Here is a 17,926-nt window from a genome sequence, read left to right as displayed (position 1 = left end):
AATAATAGTAATAAATAAATTAAAAATTCGTCCCTGTGAGTGATAGGCCAAACCGCAAGTGCACGGTCTATCGACAGGGAGTTATGAATTCAATTAACTTTAGATGACGATTATATGAAGGTTTTGAGAATAAAGTTTGGATTTTTAATTATAAGAAAATAAAAATAATAAAGTAAAAGTGCCTTGGGATTATTGGTTTATCCTAATGACAAATTCTTCACTAGCCAAAACCTTAACTTCTAATCTCATGTTTTACACCTTAATTTCTAAAGACCGGTTTCCCTTTAGCCCCTCACCTTTCCGGTAAAAGTCCGGTGAGAGTTTACCCCTAGTAACCAAGCCTATTTCGCTGACTTGATTACTAGAAGAAGCTTATAAGGATTGAAACTACACATGTCTCAATAATTGCAAAGACTATTTCGCTGCCTTTGCAATTATTGTCTAGATTCACTTGTTCCAATATCAAAGCTCCGCTTTCGCTTTATGAATTGATATTTGGGATGATGGATTAACAATTATCAAACCCTCCACTTTCGCTTCTACAGTTTGATAATGGTTAATCCATGTTAAAACGGTGAATCTAAATTAGAAATTACGGCTACATGAAATTAGGGTTAAAGCTTGGTTCGATTAGGATTATGTCATTAGACTTATCCAACAATCCCAAGACAAGAGAAGTCTACTCAATAACGTTCATCGTAGACATGAGGGAGAAGAGAGAAGGCATAAAATAAATAACAAGAAATAAAAGGTGAACTTTATTTAGAAAACAATTGTCACTATTGATTCCAAGAATAAAGATGAATATTTGTGGTGGAGAGCTACTCTATTTATAGCTTTACAATTGACTTAAAATCTAAGCTATTACAAGGGCTTTTCGGTAAAACTAAAACAGAGTAACTTGGCCTCGAAGCAAAAGCAGCAAAAGCAATCCTGGGAGATGGCACGGCCGTGCCAACCTTACACAGGCCATGCCAAGCTTCTGACTTGGGGGAGACTTATTTTTGTCTTCGAATCTTCGTATTTTCGCTCCAAATCAGCTCCAGACTCCTTTCTTGTGCTCCAAGGCTCCTTCCACCATATATTCGTTCCTGAAATATAAAATATGCAATTGTAGTAAAAAGACTCAAAAAGGAAATAATATTTAAATAAAATAAAACTAAATCTAAATAAAACTAAACTAAATAATGCATAAAAATAGACTAAATATTGACTCATCAGTGAGCATAACTCAGTTGGTAGTGACATGCATTATTATATGCAGGGGTTCCCCTTGAAAAAAAGTGAATTCTAAAAAAACTCATTTGACGGTATTGACTTAGGACCTAAGAGTGTGTTTTTTCTCAAAGGTGTAAGGTTCGATTCTCCTTGGTGTTAATTTGAGAAGGCCAATTTAACTTCTTCACAAAACAAGTAATAAATATTTTAGAATTGTTCCATTTAAAAAAAGAGTATTACTTTTCCCACCCTATGGCCTCCTCGCGCGCCCTGTAAAAATTCCAAAAATACCCCTGGTCCGGATTACTTTTTCCGGACAAGATTGTTAGAGTTTCCGGATTATACAATCCGGACCAATTCGATAGGCATATTTTGTGTCTTTCTTTGATGTCAAGTGTCTCTGTTGACCGTTATACGACCCCCGCATAAGCTGAAAAGCAATTGCAGGGGTTGTATGAGCGGTCAACAATGACCATGACACCACAAATCTCGTAAAAAACTAAATACATACGACGTAAATTGAAGAAAAGTGGTGAAGTGTGTTCCGGAAAACAGAATCCGGACCAGATGCTATACGCTTTTTTGTGTCTTTCTTTGATGTCAAAGGTCTCTGTTGACCGTTATATGAACCCCACACAAGCTGCAATGCAATTGCAGGGTTCATAGGAACGGTCAACAATGACCATGACACCACAAACACTCCTACAAAACTTAAAAAATTTGAAGATAATGGAAGAAAATAGGTGAAGTGAAGGATGATGGTGTTTGTTGAAGATGGAAGCATATTTATAGCCTTAAACAAGTCCTAGGTCATTAATACAGTCAATGAAAACGTGTTAGTGGTTGTAACCGTCCAACCACTAATTGATGGCACTCTTTCAAAAGAAGCCAAGCAATCTTTCAAAAGAAGCCAATGCTGAAGCATTCCGGATTATACAATCCGGAATGTCCTTCGCCCTACAAAGAAGTGCAAACGTTCCCCTCGTTCACCATAAGAGCACCATAATCGCACTAATCCGGAAAATATATTCCGGAATTTGATGGATCATTCCGGATTGTATATTCCGGAACGCCTCAGTGCCATGGCTGGTGGTCTGCCACACGCGTTTTTTACTGTGGTCAAGTCAAAAACGTGTTTTACCACGTTTTTTGACTGCTTTTATTCCTTCCCAACCGTTTTTCACCAACCCCTCCCTATAAATACCCTTCCAAACCCCACCATTTCTCACACCATCCCTCTCCTCCTCTTCTTCCATCTACAACCATGATTTTCCATCGTTGGCCTTTCATAGATAAGGGCCTCGTTGAAAACTTTCAGGGTTTGTATGAACGGTCAATGAGGATGGAACCGCGCTGCAACAAAGCGCGGTTCATCTGAGGGTCATGTGGGTCAGTGTGGTTATTAGCTTCGCCTGCCTGGGCGTAAGTGTGAGCACCCTCTTCCCTCCTCCTCCGGTTTTCCTCCGATAGCCAAGTTACTGCTATGTCCGATCACATAGCAGTGGTTAGGCTCTTCATCCAATAGCCAAGTTACTGCTATGTCCGATCACATAGCAGTGGTTAGGCTCTTAGGAGATTAGAATTAGACTCTTAGGAGATTAGAAATAGGCTTTTAAGAGATTAGAAATAGATTTAGGATGTTATGTAATAAGCTTAAAAAGCTTGAAAATTATTGTAATGTATTGTTCATATATTAATAAAATGAGTTGTTTTTATGTTTGTGTCTTTTTATTAATGTTTTTTATTTTATTCGCATTTTATTTTACGAATTGTAGAGCTTAAAATTGCAAAAGTTCTGCTAAAATACATATCCGGATTTTATAATCCGGAGACATCTGAAAATTACTAACAATAAATTCCGGATTACGGAATCCGGACAAGGGGTAAAATTGGAAAAAAATAGGGCGCGCGAGGAAAGCCATAGAGTGGGAAAAGTAATACTCTTAAAAAAATTAGGCGAAGATACATTGAGAGCTCATGAACTCACATTGAAAGAAACTTGCGCAAGAGGTTTACGGTGGTGAATGGCGGAGATTAGTGGTGGTGGTGGAGTCCTCGTGGCGGAGGAACGTAGCTGAGTTGATTGTGTAAAAGGATTTTCACAGTAATTAAGCTTACTTATTCAATTAAGACACGTAAACTGTTTTTGAAAAATAATATTTGATTATTTCCGTTTATGTGTTTATTATAATAATTTCTGAGTGGGACATGCATCATTATAATAATTTCTGAGTGGGACATGCATCTATAGTTTATGCATATGCACAATAGTTTAAATCTTGACTTGTGTATGTTTCTGAGTCTTTCCTATGTCATTTTCTTCCTTTATATTTATTATTTATTTATGTCTCAATCTCATCATATACTTTAATACCATCATTGATCCAAATACTTTACTTTAATTTTTATTTTAATATATAAAGTTTAGATGAGTTTAATCTAGGCTGATAAAATCCGAAACGAATATGAGGCATGTAACTTAATAGGAGCCTATAAGTAAAATAAACGAATATTTTAGTTGCTTATAAGTTAATGGATTCAGTGGCGAAGGTAATGGTAGCTGTATCAGTTAGTAATAGTAAAATTACCAATATATCTTAATACTTAAACAGAAAACACTTAACCACGTGAAAGAAATGTTGACAGAATTCCATGTTTGATCCCTATGTTTATTTTAAGTTATAAGTTGGTCTCTTATGTATTAAAAGTTTTAAGTTAATCCAAAATATTGCTCACAGTTGAAGAAGTTGGTCCCACCAACTGTGAGCAATTTATACACATAAGAGACTAAACAAGCAATTAAGTCTTTCTTAATTTATACTTAATTTTACGCTTTAATACTTTTTTGTGGTGTCAAAAGAGAAGAGTCAAATTTTACAAAAATAAAAAAGTAATACTTTCTTTTAGTGCATTCTCTTTGACAAAGTTTATTTCTTTTAGTGCATTTAAAATTAACATTGATACTTGTGGATATCTTCAAATACTCACAGATACCTCAAAATCTTCTAAATACCTGTATTGCAAAAATCCAGAAAGGTATAGGACAGATACGAATATCATTTTTATCCAACCGAAGAGTTAGCTGATGATTACTATTTATGTCATCCTTAGTGGTGTCTCGTGGAATCACCAAGACTACGGTTTTGGATGGTGATCTACTTTTACATGCATTAAGGACTTCCCCAGTCTAACCCACTTGGGTTAGCGTGGTGTTATTGACTTAGGACCTGAGAGTTTGCTCCTCCTCAAAATCTCATGTTCAATACTCTTCGGTGCTAATTTGGGTGGGCTAATCTAACTTAAAAAAAAAAAAAAGACTTTACCAATTCCCAGCCTCTTAAATTCCAAACACATGCCATATATATTGAGACAGTCTAAGTTATTGATATATATGTGAACTTCTCTTCTCCTTATTAATAATATTAAGATGAGCACTTCATCTCAATTTCTCTTTCTTTCGTTCAGTGTCATTTGGTTTATATCTCTAACAGCTTTTGGAGCTACTACTATTCACCCTGACGAAAGTATGATATCTATTTCTTTGATCTTTCTTTTCTGGAAGACTTGTCAGTACTTAATAGCTGATAGCTCTCAATTGTATATTTAGAGAAAACTCTTGAAGTTATAGCCAAATCACTTGGGAAGAAGGGTTGGAACTTCGACATTGATCCATGCAGCAACAAACCTAACTGGCTTACAAATGCAGCGAACAAAGTGACCTGTAACTGCTCTGTAGCCCTTGACAACTTCTGCCATGTTATTGAAATGTAAGTCTCTTTTCTGTGGAAGTGGCTCTTTGCTATCAGCACTTGCAATCAATTTGATTCTTATATAATTTTTATCATTTATTGTGGCAATCAATTATTTACATTGATATAGAGTTAGGTATTGGCATTGTATATGTATTCATGAGTTAGATTGGTTACTATTATGTAACAAACTTTTCTGGTATACATCAAAGTTCTTACTATTATACATCTATAAAATTGCTTCCCTTTTATATATTATAGTCAAACTAAGATTTGAAAGTAAGATTTGTTCGGTGAAGAACTGATGAAGGCAACAATGGAGGAATGTGCTCCGGTATGGTGGCGACGAGCTTTCACGGTGGGACGAAAGGTGCCTGCAGACACGTTAACACTCCAACGCTCAAGTCAGTGTGCGAAATGAGATGGAATGTGTGAAAAGTGTGGGAAAAGTGAATCATACCTTGGGGGTGAAGCTAAGTCACCCTCATATAGGCGTGTGTAGGAATAACCGTCCTCGTAAAGTGCGGCACCTCATCAAGAGGCTGTTGGAGGACACGTGTACGGTGTCTGATGCACAGGGGTGTGCTTCAGTAAGGCAGGGTGCACTGTTGCTAGCGTATTCCTCTTGGCGATGCCCCTTGGTCCGGTGGGCGTTTGGTCCACGTGTCAGTGTTGGTTTGGCTTTCTAGCCGGTCCAGAACAAAAACCAATATTGCCAAAGATATGTATTTCTTCAGAAATTGTGTTTGACAAATACTAAAATCAGTTTTAAACTCTTGCAGAATAGGAACTTGTTGCAAGAATTAATAACTTTATTTTGCTTATTGTTTAAGTTTAACTTTTTCATAACCCACTTGGGTTGGCCTAGTGGTATTAGCTTGAGACCTGGGAGTGTGCTCCTCCTCAAGGTCTCAGGTTCGATTCTCTGATTCTCTCTGGTGTCAATTTGGGTGGGCTAATTTAGCTTCTTCAAAAAAAGTTTAACGGTGGGCTAATTTACCTTCTTCAAAAAAAGTTTAACTTTTTCATGAAAAATGATTATACAGAAGTTTGAAAGAGCAAGATCTCGCCGGCACTCTCCCACCGGAATTTAACAGGCTGCTTTACCTTCAAACTATGTATGTATTTCCCAAACTTTCTCTCACATCCAAATTAAGAATGTTAACTATTTTTATACCTTCATATTATTTTGCTTGACAAACTCTTTCTCTCCCTCTATATTACAGTGACCTCTCTCGCAATTACTTGAATGGTACAATTCCTAAAGAATGGGGCTCCATGATGAATATCAATAAAATGTATGATCTGCTCTTATTTTTATTATCTGATTTTTCATCACTGATTGTTTGATATATTATATACTTGATATATGGGTCTTATTTTAGATTCTATATAAGACATTGCTTTGCTATTCAAAAAAAAAAATAATATAAGACATTGCATTCATTTTAGTAATTACATGCAACACAATAAGCTAATGACAGCATGTTTCTTAATTGTCATAGTTCTCTCATCGGAAATCGATTAACGGGTTCAATACCAGTGGAGATTGCAAACATATCTACTCTAAAACAGTTGTGAGTTTCTAATTACTCACCTTAGCAGACAAAATCCTTTTATAATTACATAAATAGGTATGTGCTCAATTTTAATAGTTTCAATGGAACTTAACTATAACTTGTAATGGATAGGGAGTTATGGAACAATCAAATGTCTGGAAATCTTCCTCCTGAGCTTGGGAATCTAACCCAAATTCGAACATTGTAAGTACTTTATTTGTGTTTTTGCTTGATTGATGTTTTTGGTTAAATATGAAAGCCCAACGTTTGAAATCCACTTTGATTTCCATGGCATAGAATCATAATTTACTGTGTTCTATTTCAATTGTTTATAGACGAATTTCCTCTAACAATTTTACTGGAGAACTGCCTGCAACATTGGCCAAGCTCACTACATTGCAAGATTTGTAAGCTACAATTTTTTATGTTGATGTTTCAAATATTAGTGATGCTTCATATTTTCATATCGTTTCTCAATGCAGCCGAATTGAGGACAACCAATTCTCTGGAAAGATACCCGATTATATTCAAAACTGGACAAGTATTAATAAATTGTATGGACTTTCTTTATTTTTTATGTATCCTCAAATTTGATTGTTTTTGTATTGATTTACTTTTCAAAAGAATTATCATAGGTTACCTTACTCTTGACAGAATGATTCAAGGAAGTGGATTAAGTGGACCGGTTCCTTCTGGAATTTCACTATTGAGAAACTTAACTGACCTGTATGTATGATATATATATACCGATAAAGCAAGAGCTGAAATTTCAATTTTATTTTAATTATGTTTACATAGCTTTGATGCAACTGTGATATTCAGGAGAATTAGTGATTTGAATGGATCTGAACATGCACCTTTGCCACAACTTAATAAAATGACATTGTTAAGAATTCTGTGAGTTGATTCCTTTGTCTCTCTCAGTAATAGAAAAGGAAAAAAAAAGAAGGAAGAGAGACACTCATAATAAATCTCCGTATATCTTTTTGTTTAACAGGGTTCTGAGGAATTGCAATGTCAACGGAACGCTGCCTAAATATCTTGGGAACATGACAACCTTACAACACTTGTAATTCCCTATTTTTGTGTCAGGGATGTTTTTTTAGAAGAAATATTCTTTGTAGCTTTTTAACTCATTCACAATATGATATCTTTTCAGGGACCTCAGCTTTAACAACATAAGTGGAACAATTCCGGGTATCTATGCTACCAATAACAGTCTGCGATACATGTACGAAATTCATCGTAGTTTCTAAGCGTAATTTGTTTGGGCGTATATAATTAATCACATATCAATCTAGTTTCAGCTTTCAGTCTGATTTATGATATCTGAAAAATCCTACTTGGATTTACGAGGATTAAGTAGCCCAGCTCAAGTTTCCAATTATGTTATCGTAAAGGAGAAGGTCATGATGAAATTTAATTAGTTATATGGTTGCAATACTTTAAGTGCTTGGAATATTTCTGCTAATTATATTTTTTGTGTGTATATAGACTACACAAACATCTTTCAAATAAAATACTTTTCTGTATAGGAGGGTCCCTAAAGACCGTTACCTAAATAAATTCTATCCTTCATAGAGAAGAAGAGATAAATGGGTGTCATTGAAGATGACTAGCTTATTTCCCTCAATGTTCACCTCAATAAATATTAAGCTATGCATATTAATATCTTGATGTTCTTTTATGGTAGATTTTTAACTGGAAATAACCTCACTGGATTTGTGCCTTCATGGAGAAGCAACGTTAACGTGTAAGTTACCTTTTAAATAGTACTCGTATGATTCCTTTGAATTGAAAAGTGTATCATCATCATCATCATCATATTCTGAATCAAACTATATGACTTGTATATAGAGATCTTTCATACAATAACTTCAGCATCAGCCAATGGAGTTAGATATGTCAAAGTGAAAAAGTGTAAGAATCCTTGCATTTGTTTGCAAACTTAACAACCTTTCTGAGACACCACCTTTTTCTAATTTGTTGCAGGAACTTGTTTTCCAGCTCATTGGCACACAATGACATGTAAGTTTGGTCTAAGAAATACTAAAACACACACATATACACTTTCTATTTCCCTCTTATCATTTATGAGTCTTATTATACTAATCATAACTTATTCTATTCCTTTCATCATACTATCAGAGGAACAGTTTCGTGTTTGAGGGAATGTCGTAAACGTGAGTTTCCTATTGACAGCTAAGATCTCACTATGTTTTTACATTTTTTTAAGAAAAAAACTTAGAGGTACAATAGAAGAGGGGACCAAAAACTACAATGCTTCTTACCAAGAGCATGTTCTAATGTTCTAAACATGCGTATAATGGAAATAATTTAATATATCACCCCAAGAAGAGAACAACATATTATATCCTGTCTTTCTGTTGGTACTTTATCAACTTCGGTTATCCATAGATCACTTATTAATGTTTTAATTATTAAAATAATCTTGATTCCTAGAAAATGTTTCATATCTGAGGAATAGGTGGAACCCAAAAGGTTTTAGTTTCTAGGTTTCCTAAAGTTACTTTGCAATAGTTTAAGCATGATATTATATATTTTTCAACAAGACCAGAAATTTGATGGTTGAAAATGACCAAGTTTCAGATGTCTTTTGTTGCCTAAATTTTCTTAGGACATTACAATCAGGCTGTGTGTATATTTTTAAGGAATATATTTTTCTTGAATTGATTTTTTAGTTTCCTTAATATTTCTAAATTCGCTCACATGATCTGCTCAACCCAGCCTCATACTTCCTTTATATAAATTGTCGTGGAAGGCGAGCGACAATCAACAAAACAACTTATGATGATGATTCAGAGTCTTCTGGACCAGCTAAATTCCATCTCAGTCCAACAGGAAACTGGGCATTTAGCACTACTGGTATATTCATCGATCATGATCAACTTGGAAAAACTTATTCCCCGAAAAATATCACCACTCTTATGATGGAGGATGCTGAATTGTACATGGGAGCACGTGTTTCTCCTATTTCGTTGACTTATTATGGGTTTTGCCTGGAAAATGGAAGCTACATTGTAAATCTACATTTCGCTGAAATAATGTTCGCTGACGATCAAACTTTTGCAAGTCTTCGAAGGCGTGTATTTGATATCTACCTTCAGGTAGATTGGTTTAACAATTTTATTTCAATAGTCACTTAGGGAAATTGTCAAACAATTTTTTTTCCAAAAATAGGTAACTGATTTTTTTTTTTTTTTGCCATTATTTATAAAATCAAATTCTACAATATCATCATGAAACATTCAGGCTGTGATTGAAATGTTGCAGGGAAATCTGGTGCAAAAGGACTTCAATATTGCAGAAGAAGCAGGAGGAGTTGGTAAGAAAGTCGTAAAACTATTCAAAGATGTCGTTGTTACTAGCAATACCTTGGAGATCCGCTTGTATTGGGCAGGAAAAGGGACACAGTATCTCCCAAACAGATCAATATATGGTCCTCTTATATCAGCTATATCAGCGGAATTTGGTGAGTTTTTCTTTGTAAAGATCTTATACTTTGATCTCCACGTAAAGATGTAACATTTAAAACTCTTGTATAATAATGAAACAGACTCTTCACCTGGAAGCATATCTGCAGGAGTTGTGGTTGGTATTGTGGTTGCAGCAACAACTATTATCATTCTAGTATTTGGTATACTTTGGTGGAAAGGATGTTTTGGAAAGAAAAACTCATTAACAACAGGTGATCAGAAAGAAATTACTTTTTTTTTGTTGTAAACCGAGTATCCTCCATGTTGTGGGACCCAGAGTTTTAACATTGTGGTATGCCCAAGGCTGGATTCGAACTCAGGACCATGGTTATGCTAGAAGAGACTTATGTTATCTCATCTAAGTAACTCTTGGTTACAAAGAAATTGCTTTTGTTGTCATTACTATCAAACGTTTTTCTAAAATACAAGAATTATTCATTAACACACACACACACACACACACACACACACACACATATATATATATATATATATATAAACTTGTGCATATTGTGTAATAGAGTAAGTTTGAGTACATACTTTTATAAATCATGTTATGGGGCCCTAAGAATAGTTAATTATCTTCATAAGAAGAAAGTTGCAAGCTTACAAGAAATGGATTGTCGATGCACAGTATCCATGTGTAGTTTTCTTGGTATAAGAGATCTCTAATCTTTCCTTTACCTAAATTAACAGAGCTAAATAGCTTGGACCTACAGACGTATATATTTACCTTAAGACAAATCAAAGCAGCAACAAATAACTTTGATATTTCCAATAAGATCGGTGAAGGAGGATTTGGCCCCGTGTACAAGGTATTTTGCATAATATAAGAAATCCTCTTCTGTGTCATGCTTTTATTATAATTTTACAGGTATTTTTCAGAAAATTCTTTTCCAACGTCTAAGAAAATAACATTCCTCGACATGCAGGGATGTTTACCCAATGGGACATTGATAGCGGTCAAGCAACTTTCTTCTAAATCAAAGCAAGGGAATCGTGAGTTTTTAAATGAGATAGGCATGATTTCTGCTTTGCAACATCCTTATCTTGTTAGACTCCACGGTTGTTGTGTGGAGGGAGATCAGTTGTTGCTGATTTATGAATACTTGGAAAACAATAGTCTTGCTCGTGCTTTATTTGGTAATTTTTCTTATATGGTCTACTTTGGTTTCTATTTATATGCTACTCCACATTTCTAACTTAAGACACGACTCTGTGGTATCGTTGTCTGATATTTATAACATTCACAAATAAAGGTCCAGAGGAACAACAAATAAAACTAGATTGGTCAAGAAGGCAGAAGATCTGTGTCGGTATTGCTAGAGGTTTGACATTCCTCCATGAAGAATCAAGACTGAAGGTTGTTCACAGGGACATCAAGGCAACTAATGTGTTGCTTGACAAAGATCTCAATCCAAAGATATCTGATTTTGGTTTGGCCAAGCTTGATGAGGAAGACAATACTCACATTAGCACTAGAATTGTTGGCACCTAGTGAGTAACTGTAATTCTTGTGTTCTCCAAGTTTATTGAAATGCACTCCAAAAAGTTATTAAATTCAATTCAAATGATCTTTTTATAATAGTTTGATATCAGGTTGTATACTGATATCAAGTTATTTCAATGATATGTTTCAATGATGCAGCGGATATATGGCTCCTGAATATGCAATGCATGGTTATTTGACTGACAAAGCAGATGTTTATAGTTTTGGAATTGTTGCCTTGGAAATCGTTAGTGGAAGGAGAAACACCATGTATCGGTCTAAGGTGGAAGCCTTCTATCTTCTGGAATGGGTAACTTTTTTATGTTTTCCATTGACAGTCTCTACTTGCACTTCATTTTGTGTCATACATATATTGTTGTTCATTTTCATGTAATAATTGAAATCTACAAGAGATTAAAATCACGCGTCCCTCTTCAAAAGTAGTAGAAAATATCTTTGTTTAAGTTTTACACTTCACTAGAAGGACAGTGAAGAGGATCGGAAAAGGATGTAGTTGTAATCTCTCCTTTCAATACATTTCATAGATACTGTCAATTTCTAAAATCTTAATATCACGCAGCATCTAAGTGATATTCTAGTGACAACAATTTGTTTTTTACTTAGTTTATGTAAATACGACCAATTCCTACTTTGAAGTATTTTCAGAAGTCGAATGTGCCTATTGTAAATGACTTGGGTTTCAAATCAAACTATTCTGTTTTTTTCTTTGAACAGGCACTGTTATTGAAAGAGAGAGGTGACTTAATAGAGCTAGTTGATAGCAGATTAGGTTCAGATTTCATTAAAAAGGAAGCAATGGTGATGATCGATGTGGCTCTCCTGTGCACCAATGACACTTCGAACCTTAGGCCGTCTATGTCTTCAGTGGTAAGTATGCTAGAAGGAAGGACTGTGGTTCCATAATTTGTTTCAGATTCAAGTGAAGTATTGGATGAACAAAAGTTGGAAGTAATGAAGCAGTATTACTCTCGAATGGAAGAAAGTAAGATAAGCAAGTCACAAAGTCGGAGTTTATCAATTGATTATCAATGTACTGCTTCATCTTCATCAGCTGCAGATCTTTATCCTGCCACAATTGATTCTTCCGAATAGGATGAAAAAAATTAAGAGAGCGTTAGTTCTCTTATTAATACACATCATGATAGGAGGAGGCCTAGAGGTTCAAAATGACTAGTATAATGTTGTTAAGCAGCAATTATGCAGGCAATTATTGAATAAACAGGTGAACTGAGGGAAAACTCACTAGGAAATCATTTGGCAGTATATTAAAGAGAGTGTTTGTTAGCTGATTTCAAAGAGGTCTAGTTATATGTTTGAATAAAAAAAATACTGACTCCAGTGTTTTTATGAGCTATCTTTCATTCATTCTAAGTATCTTTGTTCATTCAACATCTATTCTGTCGAATGCAGACTGAAATTAAATTATGATAGTCATAATATGCTTGTTTGAGTTGTTTAACAAGCTACTATATTGTACTAGGTGTGTGTAATGTTGTAATGAAAAGAGGTTGAAGATGAATGAATGCAACTTTTCCGTCAAAATATTTTCATCAAATTGATCCTTAAATTATTTGTCTATGTATCAAATCGATCCCTACCTTATATAAAAATACCATCAAATAAGTCCTTTAATTTGTTAAATATATATGTCAATGTGATCCTTGATGCATATATGTGCGGAACAAAATAAAAAAGTAAAGAGACACAATTTGATTCTTGAAAATACCATCAAATAAGCCATAATTAAGTCATTGCACTACAAGTGCAGGAATATTACATATGCAAAAAGCAACCCAACTATGGGGCATTAAGAAGTCATAAGTCATACATTTCATGTTCTTAAATATTACATAGCAAAAAAGATGTAACACCCATATTTGAAAATATCTAGAATATTCAAAAGAGTGCCAAAAGTGATATTGGATACATTAATTATACAATGATGATACGATGATAAGTCTTGAGTCTAAATACACCAACATTCCAAAGTTCTTATGTTACATTATTCTACCAAACTTTTGTCACATCTAAGTACAAATACAAAATATTTAACAATACAACTCATAATGTAACATATGCATCCTTAATCCACACCATGAAAGCTTCGAGAGAACACGATCACTCCGAGACCTTTTCTTTACCTTTACCTTTTGACACCTGTGAACCTGAACAAATAAGGAGTTGGATGAGACATAATGTCTCAGTGAGCTCTTCCTAGCCCTAGGCTAGTGATAACCATGGGGAAAAAAAACCTACGGTTACCACGTGTCTAAATACAACCTGCCGGTTGATTATACGTGTGTGGACATTTTATCTAGACGGAGATGCACACTAGAATCCGTCTTAGATTCCTCGTATCATGTTATAGGCTTACTATATCATACGTGTCATGGCGGTCAAGGGATCCTAAAACCGCTTTGCTAGGATACGTTAAACGCACCGAAGCCTACACTTATAATTCATGACACAACCTATACCGGACGAATAGGGAACCTAAGTTCGTCTTCGGCACAATATCCATTTCATGTTCTATTCCAATACTTACTCATGTCTATCATAATCAGAATCATGCATGATCATATTCGTTAAATCATTATGTTTGCGTGAATCAAACAAACATTATCTTGGTTCTTTTTACGGAGAGCCCCGGGTGGAGTAACCCCGAGAACTATCCCATACATGACCGATGTACGTACATCGGACTCCCTCAGTGTCGTGCGGGTCCCTTACGGCTTGAACCATTCTCCTTAGACCGAGAACCTCTTGCATCCCCCTAACGTGGATGACAACAGACATGAGCACCTACATCTTATATTAATCATGTTCATATGCATACTTGTTCATAAACGTAGAAAAAATACTTGATTCATTCCTACTCGTTTCCTTAGTAATGTTTCACCTAGAGTTCTTGGAAACTATTGAGAGTCAGAGGTCGTATAAGAGATAATCTCTATCCTAGGGTTTCACACCAATGTTTAAGTTTGTAAGCTCCTTGCATCTTCCCATTTCTCTACGTACAAAAGTTATTGATGTTTAGGGTTCCATGTTTCTTGTTCAAGCAAGGAGGAAATTCTTTGATTGCTAAAGGAGTTTGAGAGTAAAAACAAATGCTTTGATGTTGCTCCATTAGGAACAAATCAAGTGTCAAAAGTAGGAGAGAAAAGGTTGTTTTGAAAATGCAGGAAAGGACATACTTCCCGCAAGCCACGCTAATAGCGAAATTGGGAACTTGCCACGCCCCAGCCACGCTATTAGCGTACTTCTCTGCCAATTTCTGCAGATTTTCGCTAATAGCGTGGATCAAACTATTAGCGTGTTTCTTGAGCACTTTCTGCAGAATTCGAAACTTTATCCTCTTGCTTGAACCTGTCAACAGCCCTAATCATCCAGAAATCATAACAGACAAGGGAATTTGCAAGGCATCACATACAAAACACTTTAAACAATCATGTTTTCTTGTTTTGTTCATAGAAGAGAAACTTACATAAACCATCAAAACTCTAATCAGGCATGACTATCATAAATCTACACCCCAAAAGGATTGAAGTCTATCTAGGGGTGGCAAAAAAATCCGTGCCCGCGGGTATCCGCGGATAAAATCCGCCATGGGTACGGGGCGGGTAGCTAAATGGGTACCCGCGGGTATAATAAACGGGTATTTAACTACCCGTTACTTTATGGACACGGACACGGATATGATGATACCCGTGCCCGCGGGTATCCGTACCCGTTAATAAATTACGTAAATTACTAAAATATCCATGTATATATATATATCAATAGTATATATATAAAGTAAGGTTTTTTATGTCACGTGTCACTTCCACGTTTATTCTCAATATTTTTATATTTTTTTCTATATTTTATTTAACATAAAAATCTCAGCAAACTTTTGATCTTATCCACTAAATATTTTATTTAATTTTATATTTAATTCCTAATATTTTGTGTAGCCAAAATATCTCAACAAACTATATATAATAATACTTTCAATACTATCCATTAAATCTTCCTTTATTTTTTTCTTTCTGTTTTTAGGAAAAGAAGTTTCAATTAGTTTTTTTCATTGAGGAAAAAAAGGCTTCGATTTGTTTTTTTTAAGTATAAATAAAGGAGAATTTTTTAATCACGTAAACACATATTTTGAGCAGAAACTGAAACTCAATCCTTCTTTTTCTTTTGATCTAAGCTTTTTCTTTCTTCAAGTTTGACAAACACCTATACTATTGTTTCTTTTACTTTTACTTATGCTTAGATTTTTATTTTATATATAATATAAGAGGGAACTAACACCTACAATTGAGTTTATTGATTGTTTTTTTTTCCCAGGTCCTTGAACTATTGTTGTTGGCATCCATTACAAACACCTACGAGTTTCAGGTGTTTGAACTAATACCTATACTATTGTTTCTGTTTCACGTCCTTGAACTAACACCTATACTATACTATTTTTTTTTCTTTCTCTTTTCGATTCAATAGTAGCGTTTTAATATTATTAATAAAGAAGGTCCATTGACTCCAAGAGTAAGTCTAAAGACTTACTCCAATTCTCAACCTTTGATTTTAATAGCAATCAATGGTTGTGATTTACTATACTAATCTTTAACGTGAACCTTTTATACTCCCTTCTCCTTCTGCTGAACAATACCTCATACTACACTACTGAAACGGAAAACTATAATAAACATGTATGCCACCATGATTATCATTATCTCAGCAAGAATTATTTTTATTGAATCCAATTGAAGACTATTTTTTATTCTGACTAATGAGGACTGTGATGTTAATTGAATCAGGTATTTTTTATTCACAAAGATCATATAAAGTATAAACCTAAGAATTGAAGAAATAGATCAGAGGTATCAATCGAATAACATTCTTCCAAAGCCAATTGTTTGGGATTAGTAATTACAAGCACACGCCGGTTATTTTGAGATTGTCTCCGTCTCACTCGTGTTGAGTTGTTTGAGAAGAAGGAGTATAAAAACCTAACGCTAAGGATCAATGGTAATTAATCACAACCATTAATTAACACCAAAATCAATGGTTATGATTTGGAGTAAGTCTTTAGACTTACTCTTGAAGTCAATGGATCCCTCCTCTTATTAATAACCTATACTATTATCACTTATACTATTTTTTCAGGTCCTTTTCGTTTCAATATTATTAATCAGTAGCGTTTTGATTTTAATAATAATATTTCAGGTCCTAAAATATTATTATTTCACCAGTAGCGTTTTAATATTATTAATCACCTATACTATCATTTTATGATAATACCTATACTATTATTTCAGGTCCTTATATCTAAATAATTATTATATACATATATCAACCACTTTTTAATCCTGCTTTTTAATATAACATGTTTTCATCTTTTTGTTATTTTGATTTTTTGATTTTTGTAGACGAATTTTTAAAAATCATTTTAAAAATTTCTAATCATGTTTACGCACACTTGCAATACCTTCATTCAAATTTGATTCCTATTTAACCAATAAATTTCATCATTTTGGTTTCTAATTTTCTTTTTCAGAAATTATGGCTGCAAAATTTGACCTCATTGATAGCATAACAATCAATAATAAGTACAAAGTATGGAGATTCAAGATTAGGATCATTAGAATGTGGAGAATGCCAAACTTTAAAGATAGAGACCAGGTTGATTTTCTCTCAAAAAAAAAAAAAAAGACCAGGTTGATTTAATCGATATGGTTTTCATGGATGAAAAAGTATGCATCGGTTCTTTTTCCTTATTAACTTTTACAAACTAACATGATTTTACATTATTTAAAGATATTTTTTATATTATCAATAATCTTTACCGATTTTTATTTGTTTTGTTTTATTATTGTTTTATTATTCAAAAATTTTGTTGACTTTTGTTCTTTCTAATATTCTAGGGGAGCAAGATTCAATGTACTGTGTGGAGTGACAAAGTTACAAAATATCAATCTATCGGAGACATTGTTCTCATTCTTATAATGAGCATGATTACAGACAACCTTAATCTACCATTCAAGTTTAAAAAAAGTCAATTTTCAGTATCCATTTGTTTTGGTATGACCATTAACAAATCTCAAGGACATACACTTCAGTTGTTGGGTTGTATCTTCCAAGACCAGTCTTTAGCCATGGTCAATTGTATGTTGCTCTTTCAAGGGTTAAAAGTAAGCAAGGGCTAAGGATACTTATTGAAAATAGTGTTGATCTTCTTCCGAATACAACAATTAATGTTGTATACAAAGAAGTATTTGAAAACTTAATATAGCAAGATATGTAGCATTTGTCTCTCATACATTAGTTGGGATTTAATTTTATCGACAAAGTACTATTCCTTTCAATTATCACATTATTATATTTTATTTTTGCATACTACACTTATTAATTACT

General features: G+C 34.2%; 1 long non-coding RNA gene and 1 pseudogene across 2 annotated transcripts; both read left to right on the top strand.

Annotated features, from left to right (window-relative positions):
* The first annotated feature begins 4,556 nt into the window (after positions 1-4,556).
* Positions 4,557-12,760, top strand: LOC146949467 (putative LRR receptor-like serine/threonine-protein kinase At1g29720; annotated as a pseudogene). Its single transcript, XR_015027271.1, has 24 exons — positions 4,557-4,742; positions 4,826-4,985; positions 6,014-6,085; positions 6,194-6,265; positions 6,473-6,544; positions 6,659-6,730; positions 6,862-6,933; positions 7,009-7,080; positions 7,181-7,252; positions 7,349-7,423; positions 7,524-7,595; positions 7,686-7,757; positions 8,220-8,279; positions 8,384-8,446; positions 8,519-8,554; positions 8,675-8,709; positions 9,275-9,654; positions 9,821-10,019; positions 10,104-10,235; positions 10,720-10,838; positions 10,956-11,166; positions 11,283-11,520; positions 11,672-11,822; positions 12,248-12,760. The product of XR_015027271.1 is annotated as a putative LRR receptor-like serine/threonine-protein kinase At1g29720 (transcript).
* A 4,308-nt stretch (positions 12,761-17,068) lies between these two features.
* On the top strand, positions 17,069-17,567 carry LOC146949466 (uncharacterized). The gene is made up of 3 exons (XR_015027277.1): positions 17,069-17,194; positions 17,230-17,265; positions 17,437-17,567. It is a non-coding gene; the product is annotated as an uncharacterized LOC146949466 (long non-coding RNA).
* Positions 17,568-17,926: the final 359 nt, after the last annotated feature.

This window comes from Medicago sativa, chromosome 2, assembly GCF_051527215.1.
Source record: "Medicago sativa cultivar Bolivia chromosome 2, Bolivia_mono, whole genome shotgun sequence".
Lineage (NCBI taxonomy): Eukaryota > Viridiplantae > Streptophyta > Magnoliopsida > Fabales > Fabaceae > Medicago > Medicago sativa.
This window is presented reverse-complemented; position numbering and strand designations above follow the sequence as displayed.